The sequence below is a fragment of the Diceros bicornis genome, chromosome 9 (assembly GCF_020826845.1).
Source record: "Diceros bicornis minor isolate mBicDic1 chromosome 9, mDicBic1.mat.cur, whole genome shotgun sequence".
In the NCBI taxonomy this organism is placed as follows: Eukaryota; Metazoa; Chordata; class Mammalia; order Perissodactyla; family Rhinocerotidae; genus Diceros; species Diceros bicornis.
In genome coordinates this window covers 73,177,141-73,198,580 of record NC_080748.1, presented here as the reverse complement: position 1 = coordinate 73,198,580, position 21,440 = coordinate 73,177,141, and the positions used below count along the sequence as shown (strand labels likewise).

The following is a 21,440-nucleotide window of genomic DNA, read 5'->3' as shown; positions in this document are numbered from 1 at the left end:
TAATGGACATTTACAGAAGACCCCATGAAGAGCAGCACAATCATATGCTGAAAACTACAAAAGGCTGATGAAAGAAATCAAAGAACTAATAATTGACGTGACATACCATGATCATAGATTAGATGACTCAGTATAGTTAAGATGCCAATTCTCCTTAAATTGATCTATGCATTTAATGCAATTCCAATCAAAACCCCAGGAGGATGTCTTGTTGATATTGGCAAGCTGATTTTAAAATTTAAATGGAAATGCAAAATAGTATAGCCACGCCAAAACAATTTGGAAAAAGATCAATGTTGGAGGATTCATACTATTTAATTTTAAGACTTACTATAAACCTGTAGTAACCAAGATAGAATGGTTTTGGCAAAGGGATAGACATATAGATCAATGGAACAGAACAGATAAGCCAGAAATAGACCCATGCAAGGATGCTAAACTGATTTTTGATGAAGGTTCAAAAGCAATTCAGGAGGAAGAACAGTGTCTTCAAAAAATGGCGTAGGAGCAACTGGACATCCATAAGCAAAAAAAAAAAAAAAAAGAACCTTGATGTAAACTTAAATCCTTATACAAAAATTAACTAAAAATGGATCATTGACTTAAATATAAAATGTAAAGCTAGAAATATAAAAATTTCTTATACAAGAAAACATAGATGAAAACCTTTCTTATGTTGGGTTAGGCAAAGAGTTCTCAGATAGAACACCAAAAGCACAATCCATAAGTAATAAATTGATAAATTGTACCTCATTAAAATTGAAAATTTTTGACAGTGCAACCAATACTGTCAAGAGAAAGATTAGACAAGCTATAAACTGGGATAAAATCTTTGCAAATTGCATGTCATACAAATAACTTGATTACAAAATACATAAAGAATCTTACAATGCGATAATAAGACAAAGAATCCAGTTTTTTTAAATGGGCAAAATATTGAACAGACATTTCAGTAAAGAAGATATACAGATGAAAATAAGCTTATGAAAAGATTCTCAACATTATTACTCATTAAATAAATGCAAATTAAAACCAAATGAAATACTACACGCCTATTAGAATGGCTAAAATAAATAAGTGCGCACACACATACATACACACATGCATAAACAATGATGCCAAGAGCTGGTAAGGATGAGAAACAACTGGAATTTTCATATATTGCTTGTGAGAATGCAAACTGGTACAGCCACTCTGGGAAACACTTTGGCAGTTTCTTAATAAGCTAAACATACATTTACCACTCCTGTAGTAAGAACGGCCTCACCCAGCTATCTTACTCTTAAGTATTTACCCCAGAGAAATGAAAACTTAGGTTTACACAGACACCTGTATACAAAAGTGTGTAGCTGCTCAATCCATAATTGTCAAAAATTGGAAACAACCCAAACGTCATCAACAGGTGAACAGATAAACTGTGGTACAGTCATACAATGGAATATTACTCATTAATAACACAGAATAAACAATCAATATACACAACAAATTCAGTGGATCTCAAGGGAGTTATGTCAAAAGGTTACACATTGTATGACTCCATTTACGACATTCTGAAAAGGCAAAACTATAGCGATGGGGACAGATCAGTGGTTACCAGGGGTTGGATTAGGAGAAAGATTTGCATGAAAAAGAGCACTACGAGGGAGTTTTTGTTGTAGTTATGGAACTGTTTTGTGTCCGGATTGTAGAAACTATTAGAAGAACCTACACATGTGCTAAAACTCATATAATTTAAATTTACACCTAAAAAAAGTCAATTTTACTGTATGTAAATTTAAAAAATAAAAAAATTTAAAAGAGTTATTTGATCATATGTCAAATTTGCCTGTTTGTAATGTTTCCCCATGCAAGTGTGTGTGTTTTCTATGTGTGTGTGTTTTGCCTCTGTGTGTAACTCTGTTCACCCGTGTAACCACCAACAGGAGATCCTTACAGCCTACTGGAAGGAACACACGCTTTGGGGGCAAACCTGAATTTAAATTCTTGCCCGCAAACTTTATCCAATTATCAGTCAATATTTACTGAGCACCTCCTATATGCCAGGTATGTGCTAGGTTCTGAGAAGAGAAGGGTAAGTGAAACAGATGTTTTGATATCAAGGAATTTACAATCTTGTGAAGGAAACAAACAGTAAACAGATAAACACTGGAATAGATAAATAAAGAAGATTATAGACTGTGGTAAGTGCTATCCAGAAAATAAACAGGGTGATGAGCTACAGCAGACTGAGGGAGGGCCCGAGGGGACATTTGAGAGCTGAAGGATGACGAGGAACCATCCACACAAAGGGCTAGGGAAAGAGGCAATCCTGCTACAGGGAACAGCCAGTGTAAGGGAGCAGAGGGAAGGAAGGGTCTGGAGAGTTCCAAGAACAATAAAGACACTGATGGGGCTGGAGTGCTACGAGGGACAAAAAGGAGAGAGAGGAAACAGCCACGTTGTGGAATCTCGTGGACCACGGCATAAAGTCTGATTGATTTTAAGGGCAATGGGAAGCCACTGGCTTTTGTTGTTGGTTTTTTTTTTAAGCGAGGGAGTAGTCATGATCTGGTTTATATTATCAATGTGACCTTTGGAAAGTTCTTAACTCTGACTCTCAGTTTCCACATACGCCAAGTGGGGATAATATCTACCAAGCAATATTTTTGTGAGAATTATATACATATGTGTATGTCTAGAATTGTGTAGGTTTTGGCAGGTGCTCAATAAAATACGGGCTTCCCTTGTTCCATTGTGTCTGCCCTCTCTCTGAGCGTATGTGTGCCCCTTTGTTGCTTTTCTGTTTGTCTGAGCCCCTCAGCTCTGTCTCTTTTTTCTGCCATTCCATCTTTTGCTTCCTCTGTCTGACCTTGGAAAGAGAATCTACACAAGTCTTCCACCAGGAGCACAGTCAACTTTGCAACAGTGGGCTGGGAGACAGGCAGCTCCGATTCTGTTTGGTTAAGCCATATGTAATGGCTATTTTGGTAGATCACAACTGATTGAATTACGCTGAACCAGTTTCATGTGATTCAGCTTTGTAGCACACTAAAATGTGACCATCACTGATCCTGTTTCTTTATCTACTAGAGATTAGATTATTTTTGAGAACCATTATGGTTCTAAATTCTGTGATTCTTATCAAGCCCATGTTCATCAAAGACACACTCATTCTCACTGGTATAAGTGAGCATTCATCTCTTTTGCACATTGCCTCGAAAACCAACAAATTGCTGGGGGGTTCTTTTCTGAGTCACAGCACCAATATACAAAAGAGCTTTTCCAAATACTGCGTCTATATCAAAAGCATTCAATCCTTGTTATCTTTTTATTTGGTAAATTTTATGGTTTCATTGCATGAAACACTATTTCTATCACTTCCTTGAGGATAGGCTTGATACAAGGTATAATGGAATTAGAGAATCAAGTGTAACTAATCCAGTCAGTTGATAAAGTTCTAGTTTTCATGTCCAATTTGAAGCACCTAATTTATAGATCCTTGAGGATAATATGTAACATCTATAAAATGCATTTTGAACAATGCTTTTTAGCCTACTAACTAGTTGTTTGAAATAGAAATCCATTCTCCACTGCTTTTTAAGCAAAGCCAAGTCATTTTACCTGTCCACAAGCAAGAATAACATCATCACGCTGAAGCTGAACACTGTCCTACAACATTGTGTGTGTGTGTGTGTGTGTGTATCACACTATATTTTAGCATATGCTATTTTATCCAGCTCTCTGCCTCTCCCTTGACACGAATAAATAGGTAAAAATTAAAAAGTTACACATCTCGAAAGCTCATTTCCTGAAGAGCAGGTTGCAACTCCTTTCCTTTTCTTCTTGTCTTTTCTATATCTGCTAACTCCACTTCTTGGAGCACCAACTTTCACCAGACAAGTCAGGTAAGTAGGTCATATTCATTTCCAAAGGGTTTTCATTACCGCCATTAATCTTTTCCCAGATCCTCATGAGGAGATAAAGCATACATCAATACAAATAAACATGCAACTTATTTATTCATATCAAAGCTCCTTTTTTCTCAGCAGGAAGTGAATTTCAGCCTCAGTCTCCAATCTCCCAGTGGTGATGAATCAAAGGGCCCACAGTGGAAAGAGTTCGAAAATATTAAGATTTAGAAGGCCTCCAGGGCCTGGCTGCCCTCTGCTCTTTCTACTGAGTCTTTCTTTCTTCAGGGTGTTGTCATTAAGCTTATTGGTAGGTGCTGGGGTGCAGCACGGTGGGAGTTTCTGAAAATCAATGACACACCAAATATGATGGTTTTACAGCATCCTCTTCTCAACCCAATCAATAACAGCTTTAATGTGATCTCGTGATGCAAAGTTCTTACACACATGGCTGCCAGGCTCTGTCTGATCACATCTCATCTTCCTATTCAAGAGTTCTCACTGTTGAAAACTGCATTGTTCATCACCCAGGAAAAGGAATTTGTTTGTATTGTCTCAAATTGCCTGACAAAGCTTCATTGGCTCCGTCCTGTCCCTCCACTAAGATATCAATGCCTAAGCCATTGGAAGACTCTTTTCTTCCTTTCACAGAGAGAAGAAATACCTTTATTTTTCTAATGCTCAATAGCTATGGGTGGTGGTAAACAGTTGTGGGATTCACAATTTGTTAATAGGAAAATAGAAACTGTTTTGAATTTCAAACTCAGAGACAGAAATGAAGACAGGGCGGAAAATGCCAGAGATTGCTACAGCCTGTATAACACTTTTTAAAACATTCGATTAAAAAAATGAAAAATTCAGCCAGCCTTCTTGATGTTGAGCTGGTAGGGTGTCAACGCCCTAATAGGAGGAGAGGTGAGGAAAACAGAGTCATGACCCCGTATAGGGACAAATCAGCGCAGTTCAGGAGTACAAAGACTACCCATAGCTTTGGATTCCTAAGAAAGACACGGTCCCAACACACAGCCTTCACACACTGAGAGTAAGGGCTCACTCAGTGCCAGACATTCTGGTTTTTTGTGTGTGTGTGTCATATCCATGTTTGTGCCTAACACTCTTAGTTCCTAAGACTCTTTGTTTCTTCAACACATAATGTGCTCTGTTTTGCCTTCATTGGATCACATAGTTCTGAATAATTTACTCAACTTATAAATTATTTCAGCTCTGGTGCCTCTGCCTGTTCTTGCAGATGAGAATTTCTGGCCTCTCAGAGTTCATCCTTCTGGCCAGAGACAGTGTCTACTCATGTTCTTTCCCTCCCTTCCTAACAGGGACCCAGAAATTCCAGCTTGAGGTATTTAGAGGGCTTCTCCTCTCTCTACTTAGAAGGAGTGATTTTAAGTGAATATCAGACAAGCCTTCAATAAAGCCCAAATTCCAAATCTCCCTTTGTACCTTCACCACTGTAGAGCTGGCTAATAGCCACTGAGCAGCTCACTGCCACATGTCCATGAGCAAGACACTAAAACTCAATAGGAACAAAGAAAATTCATTCTATCTGACAATGATGTGATGTGTTCATGGCAACCATTGTGGAGAATATGGAGAAAATTGGCAATCTCAGACTCTGGGATAATTTTACTGCCTTCAGTTTCTTAAATAATTCAGTAGCCTTCTTTGCTTGAACATTAACATATATAAGCAGAGGAAATTGGGGGCAGCATCAGGGCTAGGTTGGTAAATTGATTATGTTCTCTGAAGAAAAGCATCAGACTCTGGAAAAAAACAGTATAGCTAAGACAAGCTTGAAAGTTCACAATCAATACAGATGCTAAGATATCACAAAATACGCCTTATCATTTCTATTTATTTTCCTAACAAATTTCTAAGTTATCTACAACCATTCCTGTTTCACATGAGAAGTTTATATTAAGGCTAAGTGGATATTGGACATGAGATAATTATTTGGGAACATACTTATGAAAATAAGTTTCCTTTTTCAGGGTTTTAGTCTGTGATTTTTCCTTCAAGGTTTGACAACTGACTAACAATAATGCCAATAAACACCAACAATAACATATTTGTCTTTCCACTATAATAGCTAAGTGGAAGCAATTTTAGCTAAACATGATCATACCTTGAAAACAAGATTTGGATTTGCGAGAAATAAAAAAAAAGATTCACGTTTTCCCTAATAATGGGAAAGAGATTATTTTTGAGGCCCAAAGACAACATAAGTTGTTTTGAATTGAGTTTCATCTCATTATTGATCTATTTTCATTTGCCGAACTGCAGCGGAGTTATAATCTGCCCTGGTTTCCTGTTGAGGGGTTTATCTTTCCATTTTTATAGTACATGATTTTCAAAAGAGTAAACTTCCAGAGCAATTTGTTTAAGAAGATACAGCTACTGAATATCAAGACCACTGAGAAACTGTCATGAATACACTACAGCTTTTCCTGAGAACAAAGCTTTGTCCTTGGCTCTTCACCTCTGATAGCATTCTGGAGAATTTGGCTCAAGGCTGCTATATAGAGTTGGGCAGGTTATTCACTGCACAAGGGCATCTGGCCAAGGGGTAAGGGGACTAAAATCAAGCCCATGTTCTGCTTGCTCAGCCGTGAGCCCTGGTATTGGGCTGCATCCAAGTGGAAGAAGGAGTGCCTTTCACCAACTTGCACAAAGACATTTATGCACTAGTGGTGGCCCTTATTTAGCTTGGCGGCTAATATTCAGTAGGAAAACTCCAAAATGTGAAGATTAATTTTTGCTCTGTAAAGGACAGAAAGAAGAGAGAGTGTCTCCACAAACAAGATGCGGGAATTGGAGATACGGAAGGAAGAATTCCTCATAGTCGGACAGATAAAGCTATCAGCCTCTGGATAAATCAAAATTAATTCCTTCTAGTCTCAGTTTCCTCATCAGTAAATTAGGTGGAATAATGTTTACATAGCAAAGTAAAGTGTATCATATGGTGGCTGGTACTTGATAGGCCTGCAATACTTGGTGATAGTTGTTGCTGCTGCTGCTGTTTTATTGTGCTATGATTAATACCTCTTCCTTCCCTTACTCCCTAGAAAGATTGTCACTCTGCCAGAATCAGCTCATCCATACATCCACGTGCAGCTAGGAATACTCAAGAGCCAAGGACATGAGCTCAAATCCACTCTGTCTTCTGCCTGCTATACATATACAAGAGGGAGGCAGAGTCTTTCAATTTCCCTGAGAGAAGCTAGGGTGTGCTGCTGAAGACCTGACTTATTCTCCTTCTGGACTAGTTCTTAGCCAGAGGGAGACTCATGGCTGCGAACCCCTATAATTATAGGAAATATTTGAGTGTTCATGAGTCTTTGCAATCCTCTGATGGTGAGTCTCTAGCATTCACTCAATTCTGCAAGTGCCTCCCACTCAAAGGTTAAGAACTTCAGCTCTAGACTAAAGAAAGAGAGGGAAGGAATTAAGGAAGATTATTTCTCCCTTATTCCAGGAAATGGAGTTCATATCTGGAATGAATGTGTCAAGAATTGGCTTGTCCAGCTCTTTGCTTCCTATTTATCTCTTACTATAAGATTCAGTTTGTCCATCTAAGGCTGCTGGTTCTTACTAATGCAGGACAATCACCCCTAACTTGAGCTGAAGCAAATACTTGGCAGAGTATCAAGAATATTTACTACTGCTTGCTATATGTGCTGTCAGCCTCTCTGCCTGGATCCTTAATCCCTACTATCCACTTTCTCTTCCCAGCTTCTTAGTCCTTGATACCTATTTTACTTTTTCTTTTTGGTATGTCCATTCTCCCCCAGTTCTAACTGTCATAGTTCCAGATCTGAGCCCTGCCGTGGGAATTGTGCCCCATGCTGGCCCCTGAGACCAATCTCTTCCATGCTTGCCCTCTGCCCACTCTGCTGTCTGATCTCCTGGTCCTAGCTCTTTGCTTTAGTCTCCTGCTCTACTCATACTGATAGGATCAAGCACAGACTTTTAAAATTAATCATGTTATTCAGCAATATATTCTAATAACCTCATTTCCATTCTGGGATTGAACAAGAGGTCATTGAAGCCTGCAGTTCATGATTCATCTCGGCTTCTTTCCGGTCCCTCAACTTGAATTGCAATCTTGGTGAGCTAGACAACAAGGATTCAAATGCCCCTGCAAAAAACAGTGTTAAGGACGATCAAAGATTTTAGTAAAGCAAATATACCTGCTTGATCTTGGGACAAGCCCAAAAGTCAAAGGGCCGTGAGTCATCTCACCTGTGTGTTCACGTGTGTTCATTGATCTGACCTCATGTTTACTCTTGCACAGTGTGTGGATCACTCTACAACTCTACGTTTTCATCTCTATTCCCTTTTTACATCCTGCATTTTCAACAACTATCACATTTGTCCTCGCATGGATTTTCTGCTAGCTCCTCATACTCAAAACGTTCAAATCCTCAATTCACTATCTTCCCCCCAAATGACCTCCAAACTCAGATGCATTTTTTACACTATAGTCAGAGCGATCTTTCCAATATGCAGCTCTGATGTAATTGCTGGTTATCTCAAAAATGCTCCAATAACATCCCATTCCCATAAAGCAAATTCCCATAGAGCGAATTCTATTCCCACTCCTATAGAAGGAATTCTCATACGACAATTCCAAACTTCTTCCATTCCTACAGAACAAATTCCAAACTTCTCAAGATGGCATTCAAAACCATTGTCTGCTTGAGGAAGAAGGACGATGCTTTAGCCATCATTGCAATAACTTGGAGGGATGCTCTTCTTAATGAATGTTCATCGCATGCCCATTCATAAACATGGATGTACCTATATAACTTGATGCACCTGCATAACTTGATGCTCCTAGCACCATATCTGGCTCATAGACAATACTTAATAATATCATTCTATTTCCTCATACCTGTGCCCTTAGGATAATTTTCAATATTTAACTCCAACACAGAATCTTTGATTTCTCCCTATTGATATTATAAATATATTTATATTATAATATTCTGAGTATTTGATGATCATGGCCCAACAATCACATGGCTTTTTTGCTCTGGGGTCCATTATCTTCCTCTGTCCAATATAAAATGCTCTCTTTGTTCTTCTTTAACTGGGTTTGGCTAGAGTGCAGAATAGCATTATAATCTACCATTCATGTTCCTGGAATGCACTGGAATTAAGCATAACATAAGCCCTATTAAAATAAGGCATACCTTTACCTGTGGAAGGTGAATCTCCAGATTTGGGATGGGCAGGAGGCCAGCAGTAGCTGACCTAAGTAGCACCTATTCTGATAGCCTTGTTAAGTTTCACCTCACCCTTGAATCTCCCTCACCTTGATCAGTATGGCCTGCACTAACATCTTGGTTGCCAGATGTGTACTATTGTCTATATAAAAGTCCTGCCTATGCATGAACCCAAATATCTTCCCTTACTATCCCTTAGCAAAGCTGAAACATCATGGAATTAAAAAAAAAAAAGAAAGAAAGAAAGGTTTCAGCAAATATGAAAGAAGAACAAAAATATAACAAAGAACACAAAGCATACACTTGGTCTTGATTGTACCATATAGATAGATTTGAGATAATTCATAGCTAGTATTTCACCATCACTGTTCACTGAACATCCTTGTTAGAATTAGAAGTCAAGGGGAAGATGGCCTCCTTGCAAAACACACATATGTATATATAGCACTTCCTAGTAGTCCTGCCTAAGGTCGATGCCTAATCTATTGAGGAGTTTTTTCAGTCAGATTGTGATTATGAGCATCAAAAGCAGTCACGTCAGGATCTTCTCTTGCATGAGAGAGAATGAAATGCCTGCTGTGTAACAGGACAAAGCTGCCAAGATCTTGGAAGCCCTGGCACCTTGATGGAGGAAACCATGAACATTTGTTTTTTGCAACTTTCCTAAAATGTACATATGCTCTCTCAATTCAGGGCTGGAATCAATATGTTTCTCCTCCCCCAAAGCCTCAGCCATTTTTGGTCTGCTTTTTTTATACTTCTATAAATAGCTGAGCGATTACATCATTAGAGTGCTTATCCAGGTTTCCTGAATTCTTTCAAAAGATGACTCTTGCTTTCGATATATCATCGAATTTGCTGATCCAATGAGAGCTATTCTGCGAGTGGATTAACTACTGACTACAGTGCTACCCTTCTTTCAAAGACAACAACTGATAAAACGTGTAAACTCATCAAGACTACTCTTGATAGGGTGACCAGAACACCCACAGTAAAGCCTTCTGAAGGATGTCCTCAGATCTTAGATCCCAACTCAAGCTGGATGAAAGCGAGCACTGTTTCAAACTCTTCTGTTGACTTCTGACAGTTACTACATAATAATTAATCAATTCATAATTCAGTACCAATCTATTGAGTACTCACTATGCTGTAGAATTTACTAGTTTTTTTCTAATATCTCCTTCCATTTCATCCCCACCAAGAAAATCAGGTGCTCTTTGTTTTGCGTTATAGTTTTCTATATATTGTGGAAAGCAAATTTTTGCCTTATAAACCGCTATTCGTGTGAAACATATAAAATATCCAATTAAGAATCACTTGGTTCTGTAAGGCAGGCATGTAAGTAAGACATGAAAGTGCTAGGTCTGACTTATATTTTCTAAGTTTCTGGTCATTTTAAAAATGAGAACGTGCCAGCATTAAAATTATACCCAAGAGAAATTGTTTGAAAATTGCTCAACGGCACAAAATACAATCAGGATCCATTTTCAGTTAATAAGTTCATCCACTGGAGCTCCAGTCTGGCTTCTACAAATAACTGGACTGCATCAGGCAGAGAAGCCAATATTTAGAGCCAATAGCTGTGTGCACATAGTTCTGGACAATTTATTATTCTGTACTGTAAATGGCTGGCCCATAATTCACAAGCTGAGAGTTAATGAGAATATCTGTCCCTAATACCCATAAGAAAGATAAGGACTGATATAATGTGGTTAATCCAGGACTTCCGAGCCTTTCAAGGGCAGAAGTGAAAGCCTCTGACAGCAAAACGCAACGAGAAATATTGCACTGACCTACAGACTTCCTGTTCTCCCATCAAACCAATCCATGTGTACAGACATTAAGGAACAATTCATTCTGAATAACTGTTCCCAAAGAACTAGATCCTTTTTAATTGCTGGCATAATTAACTTAATGATATGATTATTAGCTCCAAGTAAGAAAGGGGTAGAGTAGCAATAGTAATTTATTTTTTTCTCATAACTTAGCTAGCAAAACTAGAATATATACATATAATTACAACATTTATAATATGCAAAACTACATATAAAATACATTTTCTCTATACATTCCATTCTAATATACATACTCTATTCAAAACTATATATGTGTATGTATGTGTATATATATATATATATACACATACAGAGTGGGGTGGATTGGAGTGAGAAACAAATTAAACAGGGGAAAGTCTCCCAAATGACTAATTGTTTATCAGTTTATCTGCTTTTATTACTAACCTTTAGAAAGTAAATATATGCTGGGGGTTTCATCAGAGCAGTAATAAACATTAATAATTACCAATTGACTAGAGGTTTTAAATGGTCCTTTTAAAGCAATGTGTCAGCAATACTGTGTTCCTAGCAAGCACAGAATGGATGTCTGCATTAACGGCTTCTCCTCTGTTCGGGGTTTTAAAGTCAGGGATGTTCTCAACGGTCTATCCTAATGGCCCTCTAACTCTCTTTGCTATTTCCTTGAAGGCAGTTGAAATGTCTTATAAAGAAGATGTGTTACCACTCTGTGCTGAAATGAACCTACCAAATCCCCCACCTTGAATAAAAGCAGATTGTGTGTGTGTGTGTGTGTGTGTGTGTATTGTTTTAGGTACCTGATAGCGAGGGGTTCTCCATGTGGGCCCCTCAGCCAGGAGCAGTTCTCCTCCAAGTGGTTCACGGAGAAGCAGCGTAAGTATCACCTCAGAGTTCATTAGAGCTGAAAATTCTCAGGTCCTTCCCATTGCCAATCTACTAAATTTCTGGAGTGGAGCCCAGGAATCTGTGTTTACAAGCTCTGCAGGTGATGTGTTTGCTCTCTAAAGTTTCTGAAGTATCAGTCTAGAGTTTTTCTTGACTCGATTTTGTGCTGTGAATAAAGTGGGTATAAGCAAGCAGACGGCAGAGACAAAATAACATGATTGCTGGCATTTTAGATTTTATATAAATGGCTCATAGGGTCAATGGCATTGCTTGTACACTAACCGAAGAGTCTGATATTGTTTTTTATGAAGGGCATGCTCAAGGGGTCCGAAAAAGTGGTATTAAGAGTCTTTTTTTCCCTTCCTGCATTGTGGCTTATGTGGCAGGAAAGAATTCATTTTATTCCAAGTTTAATCACACTTCAGTCAGACTACAAGAAATGGAGTTTGAGTATTCACGGTAAAATTCTATATCCTTGAACAACTGTGTCTGAGGAGAAAAGAAGAAAAAGCTAGATAAGAATACAAAAGTGACATAGTTGGAGTTTGTGATCATTTGCTAAGAAAGGCTTATGTACGTGCTTAAATGCACCGCCTGCAAAAGGCAGGCCCCAAATCACTGTTGGTAATTACTTTTCTCCACGGTCAACTAGCTGAGGGAGTGACGCTAAGCATTCTCCCTTTTCCATAGACAGCGTTCATTCCCCTTTCGCTTAATCCGTTGCCTCCAAGGCAGTTAAGAGCAGTGTCTGCATGCTGATCAAGCGTGACCTACCTACCAAGCACCAGCAAGGTAAACAAAGAGAAGAAGTTGGAGCTAGGGATTGGAAAAGCAATGAAAGCATCTTCTCTCCACGTCCTCGGACAAGAGTGTGAGTCTCTAAGACTGTTCTGTGACTGAATAAGAGAGACAGGAAGCAAGGTACGGTGTGACCTCAGGGGTGTGTTCCCGTCCAGGTCCCAGCCTCATTCTTCTCAGCTAAAACGGGAGAGCAAAAATATTATGGTTTCCAAAGGCAGCAGAAGAACAAAGAAGTTACCTGATTTTAACATTAGCGCCTTCCAAGGATTCAAGGCATTCCTGGTTCTAAAGCAGGCGTGGGTGATAAAGTTGTGTTGATGCTTTTCTTTTTTCACTCTTAGCTCAGAGTATGTACAGTAATTCATTTCTGGGCTGATTGAGATTTTGGCAATACATAAACCTGGCTGGCTTCATGCCACAGCCTGCATTCTGCAGTTCTCAGTCTGATTTCTTCATCCTGATCCACTCCACATGGCTTCAGGCACCATTTATCACCAAACACCACCCAGATCTCCAATGGGCAGAAATTTTGTCAAAATCCATATTTGCCACAACATGCACATGCCCAGCTGTATGTCAGGGCTGCAGTTCAAGAGTTGATCAGCCCAACCTGGAAGCAGCGTACAAGATGTGTAACAGGTTACAAATGGGAAAAATTTCCTATGTTTTTGCAATTCCCACCCCCACCCCCCAAGAAAGCCGCAGTTTCATAACTGCTCAATGTCACACATTTTTCCAAGCCAGTGGTAATGAGACCAAGGCAGGCAGAGTTTCTGTCAAATAGACTGAGACATAGATGATCTTCATTTTCTTAAACCTTAAGGGTGGGATGCATATGTGTATCTGTGTGTGTATGCACACATACACATGTGTGTGTACATGCGTGTTAGTCACAGTATGTCACATATAGAAGGTATTTGGTAAATGTTTGTTGAATGAATTATTGAAAATATTTGTTGAATACTTGCTATGTAACTAGCATTGTCCTGTAGTAGATGTGAAATGAGAAGACCATGGGTAGGATTTTGACGTGGGGCTCAGGATTCCAGGCATGATGGCATCACTGTAGTCGCACAGCTAATGGTTATTGATTAACTATAACTTAGTAAAGGAGCTCAAAGCATTTGATGAATAGATGCCGAAAAAATATAAGGTAATAATTACACTGTACATAAAAATACACTAAAGTTACAAATAGCTTGAGGTGCTTCACATGTACATTAGCTCAATTCAAAAGCAAGAGATTTGCTGTACAACATGGTGCCTATAATTAGCAATATTGTATTGTGTACTTAAAAATTTAAGAGAGTAGAGCTCATGTTAAGTGTTCTTACAATAACGGATAAAAATAAACAAATAAATGTATGTTATTCGTAGCAATTAAAAAAAAAAAGCAAGCTATTCCTGGAGTGAGTTACACCTATTTGTTAAACATATTAATTCTTTCAGATCAGTAGGGTTCTAACGGGACACAGTTAGTGTATCATTTCTTGCAGGCAACTGGAAGAGGTCTCAAAAAATCTTGTCAAAGGGCAAATATCCTAGCTGGGAATGGCCTCATAGCTGTAAATTATATTTTGGTGACAAAGGGGGGATTATTTTCATCAGAAAATAAAAAGGCTGATGCTGGTTCAAGGTTACCTCAGAAATATTTCTCTGTGACACCCCAAAGGAAGCTTATCCTTAGGGAAAGCTGCAATTCTTTTGATGGATTACAAGTGAAAGGATTCCCCTTAAAGATGTTAGAGACTTTCCAAGTCCCACAAACAATTAGCTGCAATCATGTAATCAGTCATCTCCAAATGTTATCCCACCTACGCTCATAAAACTTCTACTTAACGATTTTGTCAGGTGACTCCCCCCAAGGGAATTTCTGCCTGAAGAAAGTAGGGGGGAAATAGACATATGCTATGAATCTTCCTAGTTAAGGGATTGAAATAACAAGCAAAAGACAATTAGCACATATAATCAGCACTTTGGAAATTTGCTGCCTTCCAGGTTTTAAAATTCTCCCTTATAAGATGATTAACACCATACTGTCGCAATTACTTTTCAAGTGGATATAAACAGAAATTTAGCATTATATGATTTTTTCATCATTTGTTTTAGTTTGTAAACTGAGGTCCATAAATGTTTCTCACTGGATTATTAATTGTTGCCCTTTTATGTAAGTGGTAGGAAAAGAAAGGAAAATTCTAGTCTCTACGATTTTAACCTCTATTTTTGTTACTCTTTTTTCTTACAATCTCAGGGCTACAAAAAAGAATGAAGCAGAGACCAACTTGTAGTTCTGATTGATTAACAATAGGTTCTACTGCCAGTTTATGCTCAGAATGTGTACATGGAAATTTGGAAGAATTTGCCTCATATAATCAAATAAAAATCAGCTTGTACCCTGATTTCATTAACTGTAATAGCATTTATTACAGTGTCATTTCTACATCTCAGATGAAGCTTTTATCTCAAAATAGAATATGTCCTCATCTCTTTCTGAGACCTGCATCATAGTAAAACAGCTGCCAACACTCATAAAAGAAAAAAAAACTCTTTAAAACTCCGAGGCTATATTTAGTACACAAAGCTTTTGTTGAATACGTTACCATATTCTTTGTCAAACACTTGGTTCCAACATACAAGATGAATATAAGAGAGGTACATTTTGCTAGATGGAGAAAAAGAGAGATGGAGAGAGAGAGGCACGGCTCACAGAATCCAAGGTAGTACTGCCAAACCCAAAAAATGTTCCTGGAAAAATCACAGAAATGCTGGTGCCAGAGGAATCTTACAGTCATCTAATGCAATCTCTCCACTCTAGAGAGGAGTAAACTAAGGCTGGAGCTGATAGAGACAATGTGCAGCTGTTGAGTGCTTGAAATATGGCTAGTGAGACTGAGAGGCTGAATTTTTAATTTTTGTTACTTTAAGTTCCAACTTCAATTTCAATAGGTTCATATGGCTAGTGGCTACCCTACTGGACAGCTCAGAGGTCCTTCCTATATCTTCCTCTTCAGCTGGGTTTAAAGACATGGCCAATGGGTCAAAACTCAAAAGAATTGAAAAGACAAAAGTCATTCACAATTAATGAAATCCCCAACACTTTCTGAAACCAACCACAAACATGATAGGTATTCCAGGGGAAAATGATCAATAAAACAAAGACCCACAAAAATCAAAAACACTTGTGAGGACTTAAATTCTTCCTTGGGAGCTGAAAGGCTGAGAAAGAGCTGAAGTAGCACAAGAGAACAGCTGGGGACCAGACTTGTCATTTTGACCTCGCAACTGGCAAGAATTCTGCCTGAACAGAAATGGTGTAAAGGAAAGCTTGTCGAGATGCAATCAACAATTAATATAAGGTGAGCCACTGAGCAAGATGGCAGGGTTGGAAAGACCAAGAAGATCATCCTGCCCACCTCCTTTCCTCATGATGCACGAAATCGATGCCAAGAGGATGATCGGGCAGAGGAAACTACTTAAGTATATTGGATTTTTATCGCTATGTTAGCAAGTTGGAGTATGACCTTGGGAAGCTCACTTAACTGGCTATCTCACTTGCCTCCTCTATTTAAAGAAATGATAATGAGACTTGGTTTCAGGTGCTTTGGGAAGCCCAAGATGAAAGTGTAAGATATAATCATCACTTGTTCCTTTTTCCCTTTTCCATCAGGCCATACTTCTCTCTCCTGTTAATAAGACCAATCACTTTCAAACCACAGTCTAGTTTCTTGTTATAGAATCGCTCTTTGAAAACAGTCAGGCTTAACACTTTTTTTAGCTTCTTTGAAAATATAACAATTGCAGCTAAAATTAGTGTTGTTCATGTACTCAATAGAAAAGGCTTTAAAATATTTAAAGAACAGGCACGACTACGTGAGGAAGTCTGTAGAATCTAAAGAAGTGAATGTGAGTAAACGTTGAATTAAGAATACTATGAACTATTCTTAATTAAAGTACGAATCATTGTGATTCTGTGGGTATAACTGCAAGTCTTGGTAATTTCTTCCATATCTACTATTTTTCTGCATGCCATGTTTTCCTTTAAAAATCTGCTTATTTTCTAACTTCAAGGTTACCCGAGGATAATTATCTTTTTTTTTTTTTTTTGGTGAGGAAGATCGGCCCTGAGCTAACATCTGATGGATGCCAATCCTTCTCTTTTAGCTGAGGAAGATTGGCCCTGGGCTAACATCCATGCCCATCTTCCTCTACTTTATATGGGATGCTGCCACAACTTGACAAGCGGTGTGTTGGTGCACGCCCAGGATCCAAACCGCCGGACCCCAGGCAGCCCTAGCGGAGCACGCACACTTAACCGCTTGTGCCACCGGGCTGGCCCCAAGGATAATTATCTTTGAAAAGCATATTGTTGCAATATGACTTATGTTTTACTTTCTTGTCCAATTTTTTCCCATTTATTTATTTTTTATCTATTCAGGAAACTATATAGTGCTTGCTATATAGTCAACACTATTCTAAGCACTTTACAAATATTAACTCATTTAATCAACAAAGTTATAAGGTAGGTACCATTATCACCTCCAATTTATAGAGGGGAAACTGATGCAAAAGGAGGTTAAGAATCTTGTCCATGGAGCTCCTAAGGATGGAGCTGGGATTCGAACCCAGTCAGTCTGGCTCTCTTAACCATTAGGCCACATTGCCTTAAATTAGATAGACACACGCCAAATTGAAAAATAATCTTTGTAAAATCAACTGGCTTGAAAAACTTTTTAGTGGTCTACATTTTTTTCTCAGTGCTGCTTCCCCACACCCTCTGTCTCTACTCGCACCTCATCTCCCAAAACTCTAAATGGACAATACATCATCTCATGTATATGAGTCACTTTGTCTCAAAAAGAGCTAAATCACCACTTGAACGAGGGCCATACCAGGAAAGAACATTGGTTCCAGTCTCTGTTTTTTATCTTTTTTATTGTTTCTGAAATTTAAAGCAGAGAAATGGAGAGAAGGCAGACTAAAAGAAAAGAAAGAGGTAGAAGGGATAAATGAAAGAGGAGAAAGAATAGTGGAAGGAATCAGGAAACGTAGGAAAGATGCAACACCTGTCAGCCTTGCAAAACCTCCTAAAATGCTCAGTTCTCACAAGACAAATTTAGTAACTGCTAATTATTTAGAGTCAGTTGACTTGAGTAGGTAAAGAACAGGTTGGACTTCAAATAAATATACCTTATTCTCCCAAAAAGAAGCAGTCTTGAATAAGGCCATTGAGCCAATGAATAATCCTTTGTTAATTTTATTCACAGGGTGCTAAGGACAAACTGAAGACTAGAGAAGAAGGCTCCAGCTGGAGTCCATCTGGAGTCTGCACAGATCCAGCCTACAGGAGAGATCGGCGCAACTGTAGACATCACCTTCCACTGCTGAGTAAACGCAATGTGAAAGGTTTAGGATTTGTGTCTTAACAACTCTCAATATTTAAAACATTTTTAATAACTCCTCCACTCTGATTTGATGGTATATATCTAAATATCTACATATTTTAATGGCAAGCAATATAATTTCTAATCTCGTTAGTATTTGTGTATACATATACATACACTAAAGCATAAAAATATAGTAAATATGTAGCTATATAGGTATATATGTAAATATATATTTACACACACATATATATACCATAATACTATACTCATTTAATTCATGTTTTATTAATTTTTATTTTTAAATTTATTATTTACTAGGCTCAGAGTACAAGATACAGAATTGAGCAAACAATTTATATTTCTTTCCTCCCAAGGTCACATGGAATGACAGAAAAATGAATGCACTCTATGTGTACGTGTGTGTGTGTGTATCAACTTAAGTAAATCTCAAACACATGGAATCTAGTAAAAACAAGCACTTTGAAATATTATGTGTGCTCCATTCACAATATAATATTTATGTAAATGAAAACTCTCAAAACAATACTACATATTCATTCAATATATGAAATAAAAGTATGAACAGGGGCCGGCCTGGTGGCACAAGTGGTTAAGTGTGCGCATTCTGCTGCGGCAGCCCTGGGTTCGCCGGTTCGGATCCCGGGGGCACACGGACGCACCGCTTGTCAAGCCATGGTATGGCGGCATCCCATATAAAGTGGAGGAAGATGGGCACGGATGTTAGCCCAGGGCCAGTCTTCCTCAGCAAAAAGAGGAGGATTGGCAAATGTTAGCTCAGGGCTGATCTTCCTCAAAAAAAATAAAAAAGAAATAAATAAAAGAAATAAAAAAAAAGTTTGAACAGATAAACTAGAAGAATGAATACCTAACTTACATGAGTGATTTCCTCTGGGAAGGAGGAAGATAAGATTGGGAAGGGACTCAAAGGGGCTTTCATCTTCATGTATTTTTTTAAATAATTATTGGAAACAAATTACAGCATTTGCTAATTCTGGGTGGTAGGCACATGGATGTTTATATTTTTCCTTCGTTGAAAAAATATGGAATAATATTAATGGATATAACAGAGGTGGCATATATGCAACCCAACAACAGAAATCAAATTTGTCTTACCCAAGGGAGTCTCCAAGAGGCAACAGAGATAAGAACTGTCTTACCAAAGGAAGCCCCTGAACTAAATGAAAATATGAAATTACATATCAAAAAGAAAAGCAGGAATGGACTGGGGAGAAATCCTCAGGGTAATTAATCATATAACTGCTTAGGAAAGAGCTGGACCAGTGGATCTGCACTACAACCACATTCCCTGATAAACTGGAGCAATTCAGGGATACAGAGAAAACCCTAAAAGTTTTCAGAGAGAAAACCTAGGTTGCTTACAAAGGGACAGGAGAAGATTGACATCAGCCTTCTCAGCAAGGGCACTGGATGCTAAAAGATAATGTTGTCAAGAATTCAAAGGACAGAAAGAAAATGAATTTTAATATAAAATTGTCTACCCATTCAATCTATAAGTGAAGTATAAAAACTCAGTAATTTTACTACTGAAAAAAAGAAGAAGAAATTAAAGATAAACTTCTTTAGAAGGAATACAAGAAATTAAAAAGAAAAAAGAAGAAAGTAATTGAGCAATATGGAATTTAACATTTTTTAAAGTAACAGAGAGTTCATTAGACTGAGATATTTGAAAGAGTGTCCCTTAGCAATTTAATGGTTCGTGATGTATGATTTAATGATTTAAAGGTATATCATTATATTATCTTCACTATCAGTTCAAACACTCTTCTTGGTTCTATAGCAAATAAAGTTTCCCTACATAAACTTAATATTGTAAGTGCAGATTAAAAATAATATAATAATAAAAGTAATAATAGTAAAAATAATATAATAATAAAAGTAAATAATTAAAAATAATAATAAAAGTAAAATTTAAAATCGCTATTTAGACAAAGTATAAAATATTTAATTATTTTTGCAGAGCAGCATGTAAATTTTATAAAGCTTGACAAAGCAAACATAATCATTAACTAAATTAGTAGGTGGAAATAAAATAGGCGGGTGAATATGAGTAGTAAATTCCTCAACTTTCACAGCAGGGAGTCAACAAATTTCATATAAATGGGTAAATCAAGAACTAGAAATAGGAGTATATAATTCATATCATAATTGTAACCATAAGAAGAGAAAATATTTTTTGAAAGGAACACTTAAGGAGTATAGAAAAAGAAAGCAAAGTAAAGAGAAGGAAGGAAATAATAAAGAGCAGAACACAGTGAAATAGGAAAAAAATCAACAGATGGAATTAACTAAGCTAAAATTTGTTTCTTTGAAAAGATTTAAAAAAATTTATAAACCCTTGGGCAAGATCAATCATGAAAAAACAGAGAAAGCACAAATTTTCAATATCAGAAATAGTGGAGGAAGTCTCACTACTGATCTTTTAGATAGGAAGATTTAAAAAGAAATAATTTTATAGCAAAATATTTGACAACTTTGATGAAATAGACAAATTTCTTTCTTTTTTTTTTTTTTTTTGTTTTGCTGAGTCAGATTCACCCTAAACTAACATCTGTTGCCAATCTTCCCCTTTTTGTATGTGAGCTGCCGCCACAGCATGGCCACTGACAGATGAGTGGTGTAGGTCTCGGCCCAGAAACCAAACTCAGGCTGCCAAAGTGGAGCATGCTGAACTTAACCACTAGGCCACTGGGGCTGGCTCTAGACAAATTTCTTGAAAAAACACCTTCTCAGGGCTGACCGCATGGCTTAGCGCTTAAGTGCACACGCTCCGCTACTAGCAGCCCGGGTTCGGATACTGGGAGTGCACCGACCCACCGCTTGTTGGGCCATGCTGAGGCAGCGTCCCACATACAGCAACTAGCAGGATGTGCAACTATGACATACAACTATCTACTGGGGCTTTGGGGAGAAAAAGGGAGGAAAAAAAAAGGAAGAGGATTGGCAATAGATGTTAGCTCAGGGCTGGTCTTCCTCAGCAAAAAGAGGGGGATTGACATAGATGTTAGCTCAGGGCTGGTCTTTCTCCCCCCAAAAAAAACAAAAACCCCTTTTCAAAATTGACACAAGAAAAGTAGAAAAGTTGAATAGCCCTAATATATATTAAAGGAAATAAATTATAATCAAAGCCTGTCCATAAAGAAGACTTCAGCCCTGGGTAGATTAACTGGTCATTCTTTAACTCAAGGCAGGAATATCAGTTTATACAAAATGTTTTAGAAAATAGAGGAAAAGTGTATACACCTCTACACACGTTATGAGGTCAGCATAACTTTGTTACCAAAATCTGAGAGGCATTACAAGGAAAGAAAATTCCAAATCAATATTTTTCAAGAACATCAATACATACAAAATATTAGCAATTTGAAGCCACAATATACAAAAAAGATA

The 21,440-nt window shown here is 37.8% G+C and overlaps 1 protein-coding gene across 2 annotated transcripts in view; it reads right to left on the bottom strand.

Moving 5' to 3' along the window:
* HS6ST3 (heparan sulfate 6-O-sulfotransferase 3) overlaps window positions 1-21,440 on the bottom strand; it is a 178,922-nt gene that overhangs the window by 53,246 nt on the left and 104,236 nt on the right. The window contains exon 2 of one of the 2 annotated variants that reach the window (XM_058548394.1): window positions 12,866-13,237. The exons of the other annotated variant lie outside the window; for it this stretch is intronic. The gene's annotated coding sequence lies outside the window, so the exon portion shown is untranslated. The remainder of the gene's footprint in view (window positions 1-12,865; window positions 13,238-21,440) is intronic. 2 annotated transcript variants of the gene reach the window in all.